Genomic DNA, 15,883 nt, shown 5'->3' with positions numbered 1-15,883 from the left:
TAGTTTTCAGAAGTTTAGTCATGATGTGTCTTGGCATAGATTTCCTTGCATTTATCCTATTTGGAGTTAGCCCAGCTTCTTTAACCTGTGGGTTTATGTCTTCTACCAGATTGGGGGGATCTTCAGCCATTATTTCTTTGAATATTCTTTTAGTCCCACTCTCTTCCTCTTCTTACCTGTGAGTCGAATGTTATGAATGTTAGATCACTTGTTTTTGTCTCACAGGTTCCTGAGACTACTTTCTCTCTCTCTCTCTCTCTCTTTTTAATGCTATTTTGTACCTGTTGTTCATATTAGGTAAATTCTATTGAGCTGTTCTCAAGTTCACTGATTCTGTCCTCTTCACTATACTATTAAACCTATCCATTGAGTTTTTATTTTCTGTTATTGTATTTTTTCAGTTCTATAATTTCTAGCTGTTTCCTCTGCTTCTTTTCTGAGGTTTTTCCAACTTGTTTCAAGATCATTTACAATTGCTTGTTGAATCATTTTTATAGTGATTGCTTTAGAAATCATCAGATAACTCCAGCATCTGATTCATTTTGGTGTTGTCATCAATTGATTGTCTTTTCTCATTGAAGTTATTGTTTTCCTTGCTCGTGGTGTGGTTTGTAGTTTTCTTTTTTTACTTATTTAATGTCCTGGGACATGAAAAAATGTGACTGTAATTACATGCAGGTGACAACTTTTGCCAAGAGTGGCCAGATATTTCCTCTGTTTGAGGATATTGTGCCACACCAGCAGCAGCCAAGAAGGAAAGATAAATGAGTGAAAGTGGACCTGTGACAACCCACGGAAAGCAAGTCTATAGAGGGCTCCAGCCAATTGTGGCATGTAAGAATAGCAGCCCAGCCTTGCTATCACTATTAATTCTTCAAAAGAAACTTAAAATTTATATTTTTAAGAGAGATCTCCTATTGTTTAAGTATTAGAAATCCATTCTTTTATTTTTTTTTCCCAAGAATTTTCTGGCCAAAGAAAAACAAGATTGGATTAGGCTTTTAGGAAGTCCTTTTATCCCTAGATTCTACAAGGGAAAAAGGACAGCAAATAGTAGGTATGCAATCAATCGAACTGGAAGTGTTGCTCACTGAGTACACTGACATAGCCAGTTCACTAAAGGTACAATGCAGCTTTCAAGGATGCTGCTATGGACCGATTGTTTTTGTACCCCCACTTCCATCCCCAATTCACGTGTTAATTCCCTAAACCCCAAAGTGAAGGCATTTCCACATCCACCAAAAACATCCTTCAAGTTGAATGTGAAATAAGGATATTCAATAAGTGAAATTTGAGATAATTTGTCTCCGGTGAAGCTGGGCTCTAAGAAATGTTAATGGAGGCTCTTCAAGCTAAAGGAAAATGATACCTAATACTCAAATCTACAGGAAGAAATGAAGAACACCAAAAGTTGTAAATAAATAGGCAGATATAAAAAGCTATGTTATTTTTTATTCTTGTGATTTCCTTAAAAGAGAATAGACTGTTTAAAACACAAACAATAATAATGTAAGAAAAGCAAAAATGATACTAATGCAAGATAGGTTTATAACACATGTCACAAACATAGCACAAAGAATGGAGTGGGCAGGTAAATGACTTCATATTATTGGGAGGAAATAATAAAAATAATAAAAAGGTGTAGAATTAAGAAGCAAAGAGAGGAAATTAAGTGGAATACTAAAAATATGTGACCCAAAAGAAGGCAGAAAAAGAGAAATGGAGTAACAAAAACTTGAAAGAAAAAATGAAAAATACATAGCAAAATGGTAAACTTACACCCAACTATATCATTAATTACACTAGAGGTAAATGTATTACACACTCCAATGAAAAGGCAGAGATTGTCAGAAGAGATTAGATTATTTTTTAAGCCCAACTATATACTGTCTATAAGACAATTTAAATTTAAAAACACAGATATATGGAAATTAAATTGATGGAGAAATATACAATGCAAACACTAAACACAGAAAACCTGGTGTAGCTGTACATTAAAACCTCGGTTTGTGAGCATAATTTGTTCTGGAAACATGCTTGTAATCCAAAACACTTGTATATCAAAGCAAATTTCCCCATAAGAAATAATGGAAACTCAGATGATTCATTCCACCACCCAAAAATATTCATATAGAAATGATTACGATACTGTAATATAACAAAACAATAAAGAAAACACAAAATATAAAGAAAAATAAACAAATTAACCTGCGCTTACCTTTGAAAACCTTCCTGGCTGGTGTGAGGGAGACAAGAGAGAGGAAGGTTATTGTGCAGGACAATTTTCACTATCACTAACAGAATTCACTGCACAATGGAATCTTTTCACTTTTGTGTAAGTTAAATGAGGAAACTAGTCAATGACCTAGAATGAAGCAAAGCATTCCTAAGCTTATTCTTGCATGGAAAATCAAAGACTGTCCCTAGGTGCTTTGAAGTGACAAAAAATACACTAGTGCCAGTTGGGGGCACCTGCCAACATTCTGAAAAACTGCTGATTTCTGCCAAATGTCACAGCCTGAGATGGAGCATTGGAGCACGGGAGATGATAACCCACAATCCCACAGCAAGAAAGAGAGATAGAGAGAGAGAAGAACCATTGGCTCTGTTGTGATCATGTGATGTCTGGTATCACATTCTACTCAAATTGCAAGACAGCGTTCATTTATCAAGTTAAAATTTATTAGAATTTTTTTTTTTTCATCTTGTGGAACACTCACAGAACAAGTTACTCGCAATCCAAGGTTTTACTGTATTAATGTCAGACAATATAGACTTCAAGACAGAACTTATTACAGGAGATACAGAAGGCCATTTCATAATGTAAAAAAGGACAATTAGTTAAAAAGAAACAACAATTCCTAAAATGTATGAACTTAATAACAGCATTTCAACAGTTGTGAAGTCAAACTGGCAGAACAAAGAAAGAAATAGCCAAGTCCACAATCATATCTAGATATTTAACACCCTCTCTCATTCATGGACTGAAGAAGTAAGCCAAAAAAAAGTAAGACTATGGAAGATCTGAACAACACTATTGCCCAATTTGGCCAAACTGACATTTGTAGACTGTTACATCCAACAATCACAAAATACAAATTAATTTCAAGTCCTGTGGAACATTCAAGAAAGATCATATTTTAGACGATAAAATAAGTTTTAATACATTTCAAAAAGTTGAAAATTTATGGACTATTTCTCTGGTCATGAAAGAATTAAGTTAGAAATCAATAAATAATAAGATATCAGGAGGGAACTAAATAGATTTAGATAGTTTAGATAATATCTACTAATAAGATATTAGTAAAAACTAAATAGCAGACTTCCATATAACTCATGAGCCAAAAGAAAAAAACTATCATAAAATAATTATCTAGATTCTCACTTTAAAAAGCTAGAAAAAGTAAATGGAAGAAACGGAACCCTGTGCTAATAGAGAAAAAAATAATAATTAAGAGCAGAATTCAATGAAATGGAAAAAGATGAAGAAGAAAATGAATAAAGACAAAAGTCTGTTCTTTGAAAAGATTAATAAAATTGATAAATCTCTAGCTGGACTCATCAAGAAGAAAGAGAGAACACAAAATACCAGTATCAGAAATGAAATGGGTGGTATCACTGGAGATCCTGCAGACTTTGAAAGAATATTAAGGAGAGGCTCCTGGGGGGCTCAGTCAGTTAAGTGTCTGACTTTGGCTCAGGTCATGATCTCACTGGTTCGTGAGTTCAAGCCCCATGTCGGGCTCTGTGCTGACAGCTCAGAGCCTGGAGCCTGCTTTGGATTCTGTGTCTCCCTCTCTCTCTGCCCCTCTCCCACTCTCTCTCTCTCTCTCTCAAAAATAAATAAACATTAAAAGTTTAAAAAAAAAGAACACTAAAGAAATTCTGTGAACAACTATTAAAGATTAAGTAGTTTCCAGGTGCCTCAGTGGCTCAGTCAGTTAACCATCTGCCTGTGGCTCAGGTCATGATCTCACGGTTCATGAGTTCTAGCCCCCCATTGGGCTCCTTACTGCCATCACAGAGCCTGTTTCAGATCTTCTATCCCCCTCTCTCTCTGTCCCTTCCCTGCTCACGCTCTCTCTTTCTCAAAAATAGAAATACATAAAACTAAAAAAAAAAAAAAAGATGTAATAGTATCAATCTTAAATCCTCCTTCAGAAAATAGAAGGGGAGGAAGCACTTCTGTTATCATTCAGAGTCCAATCAGGAGACAGAAACTACCCAATAGTTCAAATGGTAACTTGAAGTTTAGGATAAAGAAGTATTGACAGGAGATTGGGAAAAAAGGGAATTGTCTAGTAAGAGTCAACAAGAGCCCTGAAGAATATAGTACAAGTAGCAAACAGATGGAGAAACGGGAACCCTCTTGCACTGTTGGTGGGAATGCAAATTGGTGCAGCCACTCTGGAAAACAGTGTGGAGGTTCCTCAGAAAATTAAAAATAGACCTACCCTATGACCCAACAATAGCGCTGCTAGGAATTTACCCAAGGGATACAGGAGTGCTGATGCATAGGGGCACATGTCCCCTATGTTTATAGCAGTGCTTTCAACAATAGCCAAATGATGGAAAGAGCCTAAATGTCCATCAACTGATGAATGGATAAAGAAATTGTGGTTTATATACACAATGGAGTACTACAGGGCAATGAGAAAGAATGAAATATGGCCCTTTGTAGCAACGTGGATGGAACTGGAGAGTGTGATGCTAAGTGAAATAAGCCATACAGAGAAAGACAGATACTATATGGTTTCACTCTTATGTGGATCCTGAGAAACTGAACAGAAACCCATGGCAGAGGGGAAGGAAAAAAAAAGAGGTTAGAGTGGGAGAGAGCCAAACCATGAGAGACTCTTAAAAACTGAGAACAAACTGAGGGTTGATGGGGGCTGGGAGGGAGGGGAGGGTGGGTGATGGGCATTGAGGAGGGCACCTTTTGGGATGAGCACTGGGTGTTGTATGGAAACCAATTTGAAAATAAATTTCATATATTGAAAAAAAATTACAGTATATTCACCACAAAAAAAAAAAAAGTAGCAAACAGAAGTGATCATAAAGATACCCCTCCTTGGGTGGAGATCCAGACCTCACTGAAGAAGACAGGACATGATTCATTGGATGGTGGAGAGATTACTGAGGTACCTGAGGTGCCATGCTAGCGTGACTTGAGGGAAACGTGCCCTCTGAGATGCAGAGGGAAGTCCTCCACAGTGAGGTGGGATGCGGTAGAACCTGCTACATCTTTGCTGGGGTGGCCATTCATGGGGCGGTGCCTCACCAGCAGCATTGTACAGCCCACTGGTCCACCTGAGGAGGGACCCAGGAGAGCTGCTGACAGCCACATGCTGCAGGAACAGGAACTGAAGGAGCCACCATGCTGATCTAGCTAAGCACTAGAGAAAGCTCACGATGCAGGAAAAGAAAATCCTCTGCTCCTCCAGTGTCCCTCCAGCACCCTCTACTGACAAGGCTTAACATGGTGCCCACTGATAAAGGGAAATACGCCGCCATCTCCTTTATCACGGAGTAGGCGAAGAATGGTTTTAGAGTGGAGAAGCAATACATTGATAACAGGCACAGCCTCCCCATTCATTTCATGTGACCGGAAAGACTCTGATAAAACCTGACAAAGACCACGCAAGAAAATTACAGACCAATATCCTTCCTGGACATAGATATAAAAAAGTCCTTAACAAAACATTAGCAAACCAATGACAGCCGTGTATTAAAATGACGACACATCAGAGTACATGGAGCTTATCCCAACAAGGCAAAGTTGGTTTAACACTTAAAAATTGATCGGTGTAATTCACCACACTAAGAATACAAGAGGAAAATTACACAGCTGCACAAGCATTTAACAAAATTTAACACTCACTCATGATTTAAACTCTAAGTGAACCAAACACAGAAGATGATTACACAGAAGAGGCCACCAACGACATTATGCACGGTGGTGAAACTAGGGCCATGGAAGAGAAGTTAAAAAACTTAACTAGTAAATTTGCTGCTGGAGACACCACCTTAGATAGACAGGAAAGGTGCGAAATAGACTAATTTCTCTTCCTCCCACCCTTTCATCTCCCACCAGTGTGTCCTATTGGCTGATCCCAAGCAGAAACAAGTTCTTCTGAGAGCCCCAGAAACAACCCATGGGAATTAGTTCCCTGCAACTCAGAGCAGAGCCAGGGAAAGGCAAAGAGGAGATCTGAGGGAAAACAGGAACAGCATCCAGAGACACTGCTGCTTGCTGGGAAATCTCCCATATCTCTTGGCAGAAGACGGAGGGCTTGGCCCATCACAGCCAGGGCAGTTCATGGTGGTCCAGCCACATCTTCTTGCTATCTCAACTCTGGAGGGCCTCTTGCTGCAAGTCTGGACTCTCTTCCTCATCCTATAATCCCTCTTCACACAACAAACTGTTGAGTCTCCAAGCATACCTAAGTCTGATATACTTGGAAACCTAGCCCACCCTCCATCTTGCCTGATGTTGAGATCACCGAATCAGCCACTCTGCCATGTGAGTCTGTCTGAACTCTGGGTGCCTTTGGGCTCATAGGGTCTCCAAACCCAACACGGTAAGGACAGAGGGCTACATTCCTCATGTGGGTCATTGAGAGTGATAGAAAATGGGGCTACTCTTGCTTCCTCTCTCTCGATTCCTGGACTCTACCCTACTGAGTTCACAGCACCATGTGGAATGTTGATTTTAGTATGTATACAATGGTCCAGAAGATGGTGTCCCATCCTTGCTGATTTTGTGGTGCCTTCAGCTGGCTCTTCCAAGGCTCTCTTAAGCCAGCAGCTAATGTCCTTGCAGCATCGCTGGAGTGTAAAATATGGACCATCAGGGACAGCTGAAAAATAAGATCAGTGATGAATTCCATAGGGTTTCCCTGCCCTGCACTCTGAGTTCCCACCAACCACTCCAGGTGGGGAGTAAAATCTAAGTCTCATTTACAGAACCCTCTGCTGTTCGTAGACCACTTTCACCCATATGCTACCTTAGAAATGACACTGCTTTCTTACGTCTGTATAATCCAACTCTCCCCATCAACCTACTTCACACATGATGTCCTACTACAGCAGAATTGAGAGATCTTTCCCTTGGCCTTCAGAATAGGACACCTCCTGGTGGTCCCTGTCCCTTTCTGGCCACCGCCCTCCCCGCAATGTCCTTACTCTGGCTTCGGATCAAAAGCACCTGAGGGATTTGTTAAATGTACAGACTCCTAGGCTACCAGAGGGCCTACTCTGGAACAGTGGGCTCAGAAGGGTTCTGTAATTCCTGTAAACATCACTGTACCTGTCTCACCACCAGACTCTGAACTCTTGAGGCAAGGACTGGATTTAATCCCAGTGCTGACTAAGGTGCTTGGCCCACTTCAGACGTCAGGAAATACATGCTAAATGGCTGAAAGGCCTTCATTGTGTTTTGTCACAACGTTTACTCAGAATTTTGCATTCACTCAAAGCCTCCACACATCTCTATAGAAAAGAAAAGAATTCTCCGGGGGGAGGGGGGGGACCCAGAAGATTGTTATGACTTGCTCCAAATGGCTCAGCAACCTTCAGACCACTAATTCTCAGTATTTAGGGAAGGGCGCCACGAACCCCTTAGATGACCTAATGAAACTGAATCTTCTCCTCAGAAAGATGTATGCTCACATAGAATGTTGCCTACCACCCTCTGGGGTTCACCATCCAGCCCCTAAACTGGAGTGATGGGGGTGGGGACAGACACTACATTGCAGTCCAAGTAGGAAAAGTTTATATTTTCTAATAAGTAAGCATGACAAGGACCATTGATAATAGATTTTTCCAATTGATAACTGGGCATATGGCCATACAGACTTCAGACTCCATTTCCCAGCCTCCCTTGCAGCTAAATGAAGCCATGTGGCACTTACACTGGTCAATGTGCTGATGTATATGTACAACTTCCGGGTTGTGTCCCCAAAGGGAAGGATGTGCTTCCCCTTTTCTGCTCCCATTATCCCTACGGTCTTGACTCCATCACCTGCATCAGAGTTTACAGCATATGGGTCTTATCGGTCCCTTCCACTTGTTCCCCATCCTGCCAACATCCTTCTGGCTGCCCAGATACCCAGGCCTCACATAACCTTCACCTTCCTGGGACCATTAAGCCAATCCCTATCAGAGACCCATCAGGTACAATATCCCTGCTAAATTCTCAAAACGACACAGCTGTTGATCTGAAGGACTTCATCCTCTTCTGAGGGACACACAAGACAAAGAGCCTCCACATACAAGGCAGAGAAAAATGGGTGCCGAATGAGAGCAACTCCGAGCAAGGGCTCTGGGGCTCCATCATGGACTAATGGAAAGAGATGTGGGTTCTTCTGACTTGGCCGCCCTTGCAGTGTGGCCTGAACAAGGCACATTTCCTTTCTGAGCCTCAGTTCCCAATCATGTGTTAACTTAGTGTTAGGGACTACATGCCAGGGAAGGTCTTACTCAGCCCTAAACCCCGGTTCTTGGTATTTCTCACAACACCTAGCATGACATGGGTTTGTGCTACTGTGCTATAATTCTTTAGAAGGGGACTGGTGTTAATTTCAATTCACTCGGGTTAAAAACTGGAGCAATGAATTCTACCCATGGTCTCGAAGGGCTTCTGGGGCAGGTGACTCCCCAAGTGTGTTCTATACAACTGAACAGCCATTCTAAACCCTAAAGAGCCTAAATCCCTGCTTTATCAATTCAAACCACTTCCCCCAGTCTAATCTCTGTGACTATGGGGAACAGCTTGTCACCACCTTCTCATAATGACCCTTCATAAACATTTACGAGACAGAGGTGAGGTGTGCCCAACTGACCCCGCGCCATCTTGGTATCTGGGCAATTGCATTGACAGGAATTTGATTTGTAGTTTCCTGTGCAGACCTGAAGCTCTGCGTAAAAGTGCCGTCTTCCACACTTGCGCCTACAAAGTGGACCCCACCCATCAAATAAGGTTACCTGCCAGGTTGCCTCCAAGCCCGCTACGGTTTCTGGTGGACAAGAGTAAATGAGCCATATGCACACACCACCAGCTGGCTTCATGGATCAGTCCACATCCCCTTTTTTGGTAGTTGCTCAACGAGACTCCAACTGGATGGGTGTGACAATCAGCTCACAAGTTGTAGGACCCACGACATAACAGAGAGCGAGGGCGGATGAGGCACAGACTCGGGGTCAGAAGACCTAGATTCTTACTCCCACTCCCCCATACAAGCTGGGGGAGTCGAATCAGCTCTCTAAAGCCTCGGTTTCCTCGTCTGTAAAATGGGACGCTGGTCTCTGGCCACGCTGCCTCACTGGTTTGATGAGAAATTTTAATGGGTGAGAATGTGCTCAACAAGCCCAAACCTGCGTCTTAACTGTTAATGATGCTGTCATAGCAGTTGCTTACGACAGCAGGATTCAAATCAGGTTGCCTGGAGAGGAGAGCACAAGAAGAGTCACAGATTAGAACTTCTGGTTATATCTTATTTTCATGTCCTGGGTGCAAATGTATCTGGAGGTATGTTTTATGATGTAGATATCATCAATGATTGTATTCATAAATGAGTGAACATCCATTACAAGTTAATGGTGATCATGTTACATGAATTAAAATCATTTAAGCCCCATGAGGTAGATACTCCATCATTCTCCCCATTTTATATGTGAGAAAACAGAGGTGCTTCAGAGAGGTTGCGTCAATAGGCCGAGGTTACAGAGCTATTAGGCGCAAAAGTCCAAATTGGAACCCAGGGTGTCTGGGTCTGTGATTGGAAAATCACATTTCCATCTCCACTACTTTGGCTGCCCAGTACAGAAAGACGTCTATAATGTATAACAAATCCTATTTTGCATATGTTTTATATTGCATATAATATGTGAACCATAATGAATAGCTATAATAACATACTATTATATATAATAACATATCATTCTATCTTTGAAGGGTGTGCCTAAAAGAATTTTCGGATAATGCCACAGGAAAAAAAAAATTAGGACCACCTGGCTTTGAGGTCTCAGCAAGGGGGAATATGAAGCTCGTTGCCTTCAAAGGAGAGCTGGGGCTGGAGTGAGGCAGGTGGGGTGCCTCGGGCACCAAATTTCAGAAGGTACTCACCCTCAATACCCCGTAAATCTGGCCCTGCCTCGATAGCATTAGTGGGGAGCTAGGAGAAGCTTGTGGAAGCGATAGGAAGAGAAAACTGAGAGAGAAGGGGCTGTCTCCATTGTTTATTGCTTCCAAATCCTTCAGCTTCTGGACCCCCAAAACTCTGACAGACCTGCTCACCTCCAAAGGGTTCCTGGAGCGTGGGCAGTGGGTAGGGGGCCAGGAAGGTGACAGAAGGTGCCAGCACTGGAGTGGACACAAGGGAAGAGGGGTTCCAGTACTCAGCTCTGTGACCTTGAGTCCCAGAATGCTCAGGAGTAAATTGGGAACAAGGAAAATCCCTTCCACCACCACCCCTGCCAGTGATAGGAGAGGGTGATCTGCCTCCTCAAAGTTCTACATGGATATTAAAGTACTGGGACAACTGGGTGGCTCAGTCGGTTAAGCATCCGACTTGGTCTCAGGACATGATCTCACGGTTCGTGGGTTCGAGCCCCTCATTGGGCTCTATGCTGACGGCTCAGAGCCTGGAGCCTGCTTCGGATTCTGCGTCTCCCTCTCTCTCTCTCTCTGCACCTCCCCTGTTTGCACTCTGTCTCTCTCTCTCTCAAATAAATAACAAAAAAACATTTAAAAAAAAGTTACTAAGTACTGTGTGGGAAAGTACACTGCATGACCTTCTATTGCTTCTGCACTGAGTTAGTCTAGAATTAATTCTCGACCCTCCTCGCCTTCCACCCCTGTCCCCTTCCTGCCTTCCCAAACTGACAAGTGGAGGCAGGGTGAGTATTGTATCCAAGGTGACCTAAAAAAGGTGAGGAGGATAGATTTCTCCTGCTCTCACCCCCCAACTCACAGCAATCCCGACACCCTTTGGTTCTTCCCGCTGTTGCCTAGGCACAATCCCCGTGGCACCGGGAATGGGTGGGAAGGGGACATCAGGGCTAGGGAACAGAGGCACCCCCCGGCAGAGGGCTCCCCTGACTTGTACGGAGAAAGACTTCTCCCAAAGGAGGATGTCCTCTGCCCTGGGCCAGCGCATCTCAGAAATGTCAGGACCACGTTCCGTCAAAACCAAAAACCACAGGGAAAGTCGAAACAACTTGTGCAAGGACGGCGGAAGGAGCACAGCTCATCCAAAGTCACGCCGAGGGTAGGAGGAACATGTTTTTTCTCCAAAATCAGGCCTGGAAAGAGGAAGAGGCTTCAGAGCCACACACCCACCCCCCAGCTTCCCAGCTCCACCCCAGCACTGGAAGAAATGAAGGGCTGAAAGCCTGGTAGCAGCAGGCAGGTATGCTGTCACTGAGGGTCACCGTGGCCCAATCGTTGCCTGTGCTCCAGGAGTCGAAAGACACAGGGGACAGAGGATAGCTTCCTACACCCCCCATGCCTGTCTTTCCCCCAGAAACTGTCTTTCTTGGCCAGAAACTGTCTGTCTTTCTTGGCCAGAAACTCAGATCTGGCAAACTGAGTGTGGGTATTGGAGGAGGGGACTGCTCTCTCTCTCTCTCTCTCTCTCTCTCTCTCTCTCTCTCTCTCTCTGGGTTTCCTCCTCTCTCCCCTAAGACCTGTTGATATCCAAGGTTTCCAAGTTTTGCAAATTTGAAATTTTGAAAATGTATTTCCTTTACAGCTTTTTCCCTTAATAGATGGGAAGGGGGGCCAGGTGAAATAATTTTCTCAGGGCAGCACAAGGACAGTGGCAGAGCCAGCCCCCCACCCCCACCCCCAGTGCCCTTCTCATCACCGTTGTGTTAGGAAAGCCCAGACAAGGAGATAAGTGGGCAGAGGAGTGTCAAAAAAGAGGGGTCCGGGCCTGCCCCTAGTGGGCCTCAGGTGGATGTCCACTCCTGGGAATCCTGGGAAGACTGGGGCAACTTCACCACTCAGGAACTGAGAAGTCCAGAGGTCAAGCAAGGACCAGAGACGTCAGGCAGTGACCCGCACCTCCAGAGCTACGGGCCCTCAATGCTCCTGCCAGGGGCCCCTTTCCCGCCGCCTCATGGTCGGCGCTCTGCGTCCACAGCCGTGCGCTCTCCTGGCTCTAGCGCTGCGCCCAGAGGTGCCGTGCGCCCTCGCGCCAAAGGGCAAGCGCTAAGCGAGAGGCGCCTGGAGGTGGCCTCCCCGCCCGCGGCAGTTTCCGTTTATTCTGGGCTGGGGAGAGAAAATCACACAGTCCTGTTTGTTTCCCCAGCCCTGGCGGGCGCGGAGCCGGGCATATGGACATCTTGCGCTCCGCATCTGTGTCATCGGTCGCGTTTTCTGTGGATGCCTGCGTGTGTGTGCGTGCGTGTGTGTGTGTGTGTGTGTGTTTGAGACCAGGCGCTGGGAACAAACGTGCATCTGTTAAATTTGACAATAACGTCCTACAGCGAAGCTGCCAAGATTGGGACGGCAGGTGGGGGCGGAAAGCAGAGAGGGTGGGGGAGAGATGGAGTCTCAAAAGGCGACGCCAAGGCGCCTGGCCCAGGTATTATGTCGGGAGAAGGTGAGGACAGCAGCTGCTCTTTCTCGCGGGGTGTGTATGGGAGCGAGGGTGCGTGTGGCCCTGTGAAGAGTACACACCAATCTGCTCAACATATGTCGCCACAAATCACAGTATCTCTCCCTCCTCCCACCCCCCACTCGCTGCTGACCGAGGGCAGAACCGAGAGGCGCTGAGAAGAGGCGCCGCTTCAACAGGTGTCTTGGTGCGCAATGCACCTTTTCACGCATTCACTGTCTCGGCTGGCGGCTGGGATAATGTGGACACTTTGTTTCCAGGCGCTGCGCGCCAACTACGGACATCCGGGGGGAGGTGGCCCTGGACAGGGAGGGGGATCTGGAAATAAAGACCTCGGGCGCTCCAGAGGTCCGGGGCCCTCTCTTCCCTTTGTTCGAGGACTCCCTGGGCTGGAGTTCCCTCCTACGCCCTGGGGGGTGGCATATGGCGCCCTCTCACCTACCCAAGAAAAAGAACCAGCCACCCACTCAAGAGCGCACGAGGTCTCTGCGCCCGGGGAGGGGGAGTCTCTGAGGGAATGGTTTCTCTCCCAAAGCGAATGAGGAGCCCGCCTTATCTCTCCCCACCCCACCTCCGCCATCCCCTCAGCTGGCGCGGCAGCCGTTGAGTGGGGAGCCGCGCGCTGGGCAGCACCAGCCTGCGGAAGCGCCCCAGCTCCCGGCAGATGAAATATGGGGCTGGTGAGCCCCTGGAGACCATATGCTTTCAATAAAAGAAGACAAATAGGACCGAGATAGGCCTTGCAGCCAACCTGTTATAAATGGGTGGCAATTGGGCCAATGTACACGGAGGCAGGGCCCCCGGGGGGAGGCCTGCTCGTTGCCAAATCCATGTGGCAGCTTCTGGGACAGGTGTGCCCAGGGGCCAGGGGCCACGTCTCCCCCCTTCTGGGTTTATCACGGCAAAGGTAATATTGTGCTAACTATGAGTAAACAGTCATTGTGAAAACGAGGGAGAGTTTATCAGAGGCAAACTAGTTGGGGGGTGGCTTAACAATAAAGTTGTCCGCCTTGGGAGCAGGTGACGGCTGGCTGCGGGACTCCCGCGGTAGATGTTTTCCAAAGCACTCCACTTTACAATCTCTTGTAATTATTTATTAAACGAAATCTATTTATTATTATTTTAGCAAACACTGGAGACAGGTGGGGCTTTCTTTTCATCGTCTCCTTTTGTTTGAAGGGCTGTTTGAAGTGGCCAGTCTCGGCCCAGGCAGCTCGCTCGCCAGATTTTTGTCTTCCCCTCTTTCAGGGCCGAGGCGAAGGCGAGAGAAAGAAGCCCCCTCCTCCGGCAAGCCATTAGCTATTCAGCTTCCTATGGCCCCCCTCCCTCCCGCTTGTTTCTCAAAGAGCCCCCAGGCACTGCTAAGATTCCCCCCGCCGACAGGAAGGCGGCAGGGCGGACCGCTGCCTTCCTTCTTTTCCAATCTGCCCGCGGTCTCCGGGAGTCAGGCTGTCGCCCGTCTCCTGGGCCCCCTCAGCCTCCAGACGTGCGTAGGCCTCAGAGAGTAGAGGCGCGCGCGTCTTGGAGGCCTTAGAGGCGGTGGCTGGCCGGGGGCTTCAGGAACAGGCTCTGCTCCCCGCTGGAAGAGCCGTTTCACAAAAACCGCCGGCGCGCACTGAGTTACCACTGCTTTGCGCCTCCGCCACCAAAAGCACAGGGATTAACTTTGGAGAGAGGTCTGTGCGTCCCCTACAGCGGAAAGGGAGGACGTGGACCCTGGATCTCCAATCCCCCAGGACTCTTTGACCTCGGACCCCGCCCTCCTGGCCAGAAGAAGGGCTGCGGAGAGTTGTGGGCTCTCCTCAAGGAGACCGCTACTCCTGGCCGCTGCGCGCTCCTCGCCCTATGTTTTGCGCAAAGCCGTAGTGGTGGCGGCCTGGAATCCCCGAAGAGCCCTGGGCCAGAGCTGCTCTGGGGGATCTGGATAAGAATCCCACGTGGATGCCAGAATTCTCTCCCGGTTAAGAAGGTTCCCAAGAATGCCCAGAATCTTGCCTGGTGCAGGAAACTCGCCCTGCGGCTCTTACCAGTATCTATCCGCCGCTTGAGGCAAAACTGAGCCAAGTGAGTCCCTCCTTTGCCCTTTATCTGAGAGCCACTGCCGGGTGAGAGTCCTGGTTTGGAGCTGCTCTTCAGGCCTCCCGGGACCCACAGGGATGTTTGGATCCCTTATCGCCAGGGCAGGCTCCCCCGAGTGGGGCTGGGTCCCAGAGCCCTAGGGAAGCATGCTTCGGATTTCCTGTCTGTTCATAATTTGCAGGATGATAGAAACCAAGCAAGGTTCGGGTATAGGGCAGGAAAGTAGCAAGTTGAAGCATCGGTCCCGTTTCCACTCTGACCCTGTCTCCCCCACAGATACAGGACTTCTCCTACCTTCTACACTTTGGGGTGTCTGGTTTTGCCTTGGGGAAAAAAATATTTTCCCCCAATCAGGGAGAGGCAGCAGGTGCAAGGGGAGAATCTAGAAGTCCGAGTCTTAGGACCTGAGTTCTACGTGGTTCTGGCAGAACTTGCTGTGTGACCTTAGGTGAATCACTCCCCCTTCTGGGCCTTGACGTCTCCATCTGTAAAACGGGCCTCTGGTTCTCATTCTTATGACTAGGAAACAAATTTGGAGCAATCCTGACCTGAGGGAGCAGCAGCAGGAAAATGCAATCCAGGAGTCTCTTCCCTTTGCTCCTCGGGAGCCTGACCCCTAGCTTCAGTTGGAAAGCAGAAAGGGAAGGAACCTCTGCTAACCGCGCACCGGCTGAGATCGGAAGGACAGCGCCCCCACCCCCATCCAGTCTTAGAGCCCTCTCTCTCTGGCGCCCAAGCATATCCATCCTCTTCTGCCTTGGAGGTAACTGCGCCCCCGAAGCAGCCTGGGCGGGTGTGGAGAGGCGGTCACTGGGGCAGATACGCAGACCTACCTCCTCCCTTCACCCCATCCCCTCGGTTTCCCAGCCGGGTCCAGCCCCACTCCTCCAGCTTCCGGGAGGCACTGGACCTGCTAGGAAGCACAGCTTTCTCAGCCTGCGGAGACGTAACCGGGGCCCCAGTCTTCCCACCCTCGGCTTCCCCCCCGCCTCTGCCCCACCGGACACGTCGCGGTCAAGAGAGAGGAGCGGAAGCCGCGACCCCTCACCCAGAGTGACCGGAAGCAGAAGACCACGGGGTGTCCGAGGCGGGGACAAAAGGGAAGGGCAGGGAAGAAAAGAGGGATGATGTGTTCAGACTGACTTTGGAAAGATTTCCAGCCGGCGCTAACAGGGGCCCGC

This window comes from Panthera pardus, unplaced genomic scaffold, assembly GCF_024362965.1.
Source record: "Panthera pardus isolate Hobbes unplaced genomic scaffold, ASM2436296v1 HiC_scaffold_22, whole genome shotgun sequence".
Taxonomy (NCBI): Eukaryota; Metazoa; Chordata; class Mammalia; order Carnivora; family Felidae; genus Panthera; species Panthera pardus.
This window is presented reverse-complemented; position numbering follows the sequence as displayed.